Source organism: Arachis ipaensis, chromosome B7 (genome assembly GCF_059453495.1).
Source record: "Arachis ipaensis isolate K30076 ecotype BB chromosome B7, ASM5945349v1, whole genome shotgun sequence".
NCBI lineage: Eukaryota > Viridiplantae > Streptophyta > Magnoliopsida > Fabales > Fabaceae > Arachis > Arachis ipaensis.
In genome coordinates, this window is record NC_142442.1 from 65,856,732 (window position 1) to 65,862,190 (window position 5,459).

The 5,459-nt window shown below is 33.9% G+C and overlaps 1 non-coding gene across 1 annotated transcript; it reads right to left on the reverse strand.

The window, feature by feature from the left end:
• Positions 1 to 2,440: 2,440 nt before the first annotated feature.
• Positions 2,441 to 2,548, reverse strand: LOC148552851 (small nucleolar RNA R71). Its single transcript, XR_015893649.1, has one exon. It is a non-coding gene; the product is annotated as a small nucleolar RNA R71 (small nucleolar RNA).
• Positions 2,549 to 5,459: the final 2,911 nt, after the last annotated feature.

The window sequence follows — 5,459 nt, forward strand, 5'->3', positions numbered from 1 at the left end:
GAAACCTAACATAAAGCTTGCCATGGAAGGGAGTATGAATGATTGGATGAAGACAATAGGAAAGCAGAAGTTCAGGAGGAACAAAGCATCTTCATACGCTTATCTGAAATTCTCACCAATGAATTACATAAGTATCTCTATCTTATTTTATATTTTATTCATCTTTTAATTATCTTAAACTCCATAACCATTTGAATCTGCCTGACTGAGATTTACAAGATGACCATAGCTTGCTTCAAGCCGACAATCTCCGTGGGATCGACCCTTACTCATGTAAGGTTTATTACTTGGACGACCCAGTGCACTTGCTGGTTAGTTGTACAGAGTTGTGACAAAGAGTTGAGATTACAATTGTGCGTACCAAGTTGTTGGCGCCATTGATGATCACAATTTTGTGCACCAAGTTTTTGGCGCCGTTGCCGGGGATTGTTCGAGTTTGGACAACTGACGGTTCATCTTGTTGCTCAGATTAGGTAATTTTATTTTATTTTTAAGCTTTTTAATTTTCAAAAAAATAAAAAATTAATAAAATCATAAAAACCAAAATTTTATTTTTTTGTTTGAGTCTAGTGTCAAATTTTAAGTTTGGTGTCAATTGCATACTTTTATAATTTTCTTTAATTTTCGAAAATTTATCATATGTTCTTCATTGATCTTCAAATTGTTCTTGTTGATTTTTCTTGTTTGATCTTTGCATTTTCTTGTTTGGTGTCTTTTCTTGTTTTTCATATGCATTCTTGAATTATTAGTGTCTATAGTTTAAAAATTTTTAAGCTTGGTGTCTTGCATGTCTTTATTTTCTTAAAAATTTTCAAAAATATGTTCTTGATGTTCATCATGATCTTCAAAGTGTTCTTGGTCTTCATCTTGACATTCAAAGTGTTCTTGCATATTCTTCTTGCTTTGATTCATAATTTTTATGTTTTGTTTCAATTTAGTATTTTTCTCTCTCATCATTAAAATTTAAAAATAAAAAAATATCTTTCCTTTATTTTACTCATAAATTTCGAAAATTTGAATTGATTTAGTCATAAAATTTTAAAATTTAATTGTTTCTTGATAGTCAAGTCAATTTTCAATTTAAAAATTCTATCTTTTCAAATCATTTTCAAAAATCAAATCTTTTTCATTTTTTCCCTCATATTTTCAAAAACTTTATAATCGATTTTCAAAATCTTTTTCTTATTTTTATTTCATAATTTTCGAAATTAATGCTAGCAATTAATATTTAGATTCAAAAATTTTCAAGTTGTTACTTGCCTATTAAGAAAGGATCAATCTATAAATTCTAAAATCATATCTTTTAGTCTCTTTTTAGTCAAGTAATCAACTTTAATTTCAAAAATCAAATCTTTCTAATTTCCAATTCAAATCTTTTTAATTTCAATCATAACTTTTTAAAAATCAATTTCAAAATCAAATCTTTTTAATTTCCCTTTCAATCTTTTTCAAAATAAATTTTCAATCATATCTTTTTCAAAATCAATTTCAAAATCCTTTCTAACTTCTTATCTTTTCAAAATTGATTTTCAATTCTTTTTCAATTAACTACTTGACTTTTTGTTTGATTTTAAAACTTTTCTATTTCAATCATATCTTTTTTCAAAACCACCTAACTACTTTTCTTTCTCTAATTTTCGAAAACTCCTTCCCCCTTTTTCAAAATTCTTTTTAATTAACTAATTGTTTTAAATTTTAATTTAATTTTATTTTTCTTTTTAATTTTTGAATTCTAATTAATATTTAAAATAAATAAAAAACAAAAATATTTTTATTTTATTTTAATTAATTTTCGAATTTTTCTCTTCTCCTTCTTCTATTCTCCTCTTCTTCTACTCACATAAAGGAATCTCTATACTGTGACATAGAGGATTTTATACTTTCTTGTTTTCTTCTCTTTCATATGAGCAGGAACAAGGACAATGGCATTCTTGTTGAAGCTGATCCTGAACCTGAAAGGACTCTTAAGAGGAAACTAAGAGAAGCTAAAGCACAATACTCTAAAGAGGACCTAACTGAAATTTTCGAAACAGAGAAAACAACTATGGCCGAACCCAACAACAACAATGCAAGGAAGGTGCTTGGTGATTTCACTACGCCAACTTCCAATTTCTATGGAAGAAGAATCTCAATTCATGCCATTGGAGCAAACAACTTTGAGCTTAAGCCTCAATTAGTTTCTTTAATGCAACAGAATTGCAAGTTTTATGGACTTCCATTGGAAGATCCCCATCAGTTCATATCTGAATTCTTGCAAATCTGTGACATTGTCAAAACCAGTGGAGTTGATCCTGAGGTCTACAAGCTTATGCTTTTCCCTTTTGCTGTGAGAGACAGAGCTAGAACATGGTTGGATTCATAACCTAAGAAAAGCCTAAACTCTTGGGAAAAGCTGGTCAGTGCTTTCCTGGCCAAATTCTTTCCACCTCAAAAGATGAGCAAGCTTAGAGTGAAAATCCAAACCTTCAGACAGAAGGAAGGTGAATCCCTCTATGAAGCTTGGGAAAGATACAAGCAATTGATCAGAAGGTGTCCTACAGACATGCTTCCAGAATGGAGCATCATATGTATATTCTATGATGGTCTGTCTGAGTTGTCAAAAATGTCATTAGACCATTCTGCAGGAGGATCTCTTCATCTGAAAACCCCTGCAGAAGCTCAGGAACTCATTGAAATAGCTGCAAATAACCAGTTCATGTACACCTCAGAGAGGAATCCTGTGAACAATGGGACACCTCAGAAGAAGGGAGTTCTTGAAATTGATACTCTGAATGCCATATTGGCTCAGAACAAAATATTGACTCAGCAAGTCAATATGATTTCTCAGAGTCTGAATGGATTGCAAACTGCATCCAACAGTACTTGAGAAGCATCTTCTGAAGAAGAAGCTTATGATCTTGAGAATCCTGCAATGGCAGAGGTGAATTACATGGGAGAACCATATGGAAACACCTATAATCCTTCATGGAGAAATCATCCTAATCTCTCATGGAAGGACCAACAGAAGCCTCAACAAGGCTTCAACAATAATGGTGGAAGAAATAGGTTTAGCAATAGCAAGCCTTTTCCATCATCTTCTCAGTAACAAACAGAGAATTTTGAACAGAGCCATTCTGGCCTGGCAACCATAGTCTCTGATCTATCTAAGACCATACTAAGCTTCATGAATGAAACAAGGTCCTCCATTAGAAATTTGGAGGCACAGGTGGGTTAGCTGAGTAAGAAGATTACTGAAACTCCTCCTAGCACTCTCCCAAGCAATACAGAAGAGAATCCCAAAAGAGAGTGCAAGGCCATAACCTTATTTGGTGTGACCGAACCTGGAGAGAGTGAAAAGGCAGTGATTCCCAGTGAGGAAGACTGATGGTGGCGGAAATTGGCGAGTTAAGAATGATTATAAAATATGCGTTGCAAGTATAGTTCTCAACCAACCAGAAATCCGCTTATAAATTTAGAAGAGTGTCACAGAAATTAAAATTGAAATACTGGGAGTATGAATCCCAGGTCGTCTCCCAACAAGTTGCAGAAAAGTATGCTATTTTATTAATCAGATGTTTTCAAAAAGGTTTGAGTTAAATGGAAGAAAATTAAATTAGAGAATTTATATAAATTTAAATAAAAGCCTTGACTGGGAGTTGATTAGCTGGAAGCCCTATTCTTGTTGGAGTACTCTCAAGATTAATTGACAATTGAGGGTTATTATGTTTAGTTGTCCCTCACTAAGTAAGGGAAAGTTAAACAAGTTGGAATGCTGTTTCTATCCACAAGTTCCAATCCGCTCTTGGGAGGATTGGTGTTAGTGACTAGAGAGCAATCCAACAATAAACCCAATTACAATCTTCCTCTTGAGCATCCCAACTCAAGGGTTCCTTTCCATCAACTCCCCATCAAGTTAGGGAACTACTCGCTCATTGTAAATGTAAAATTTATAACATAAGAAAGGGAATTAAAGAAAGACATGATAAATAATGATCAAAAGATTAATTAAAAATAAAAGTAATTCTTGTATTAATAAATGCTAAAATAATCCAATAGTAAAATTAAGTAAATTAAGGAACATGGAAGAGTAAGAGACATGTAAAGAGAACGAACTAGAATGTCGAAGTCTTGATGAGGCAATAACTCTTCTCAATACCCCAATGCAAAAACAATGAAATTAATAAATCCTAAAAACTATGAATGTGTAGAGAGAAAAAAAACCTAGAGGAGAGGAAAACTAGATCTAAAAAACTAAAACTATGCGGAATGAATGTTGTTGTTGGTTTCTGCATGTTCTCTGGCTCTAGTCTGCCTTTCTGGGCTGAAAACTGGGTCAAAATAAGGCCCGAAATCGCCCCCAGCGATTCTGCAGATTATGCAGATCGCGCATGTCACGCGGACGCGTCATTCAGGCGGATGCGTCATTCGGCGTTTCGCTTTGTCATGCGGGCGCGTCGTCCACGCCTCCGCGTCACTTGTGCAGTTTCCAATTCGCGCGGCCGCGTCATCCATGCGGCCGCGTCATTGCGATTTCCTCTCTTCTGCGCGGTCGCGTCATCCATGCAGCTGCGTCGCTTCTCGCTGGTCATCTCCTTAATTTCTTGTGTTCCTTCCATTTTTTGCAAGCTTCCTTTCCAATCTCTAACTCATTTATGCCCTATAAAGCCTGAAACACTTAACACACAGATCACAGCATCGAATGGAATAAAGGAGAAATAAAATACATAATTAATAGTCTCTGGGAAGCAAGTTTTCAATCATGCAATAACTTTAGGAAGGAATTATAAATGCATGCTTATTTAATGAATAAGTGGGTAAAGATCATCATAAAACCACATAATTAAACACAATATAAACCATAAAATAGTGGTTTATCAACCTCCCCACACTTAAACATTAGCATGTTCTCATGCTTAGTTGAAGGAGATAAAATGAAAGAGTAAGAACATGTAAAATCCATGCAATGCAATGCAACCTATATATGCGAATGCAACTATATGATTCTTGTCCACTTGATCTAAAGTAAATAAGCTCTTCAAAATAATTACAAATCAAATTCCACTAACCCAATTCTTATAAAGCAAGAGCAGATAAAAATGCAAGAAGATAGCTCATGAAAGCAGGGAACATAATATTTCAAGCATTGAACCCTCACTGACGTGTATGTACACTCCAGTCTCTCTAGTGTATAGGGTAATTACTCTATCCTTCTCTAATCATGCTTTCTAGTTTTTGTTCTTCTCCTAACCAATCAACAACATTTAATACACCAATACAAACATCATGGGGTCTTTTCAAGGTTGTAATGGGGCCAAGGTGAGGGTAAGGATATATATATGGCTAAGTAAGATTATAAATTGAATCTTTAATTAACCCAAGCTTTAACATAACCTATATATATTCTATATAACTTTTAAAATTCATACCTAGCTACCCAGAAATTTCCTTTCACATTCCATACTCATGTTTCAACCTTTTAT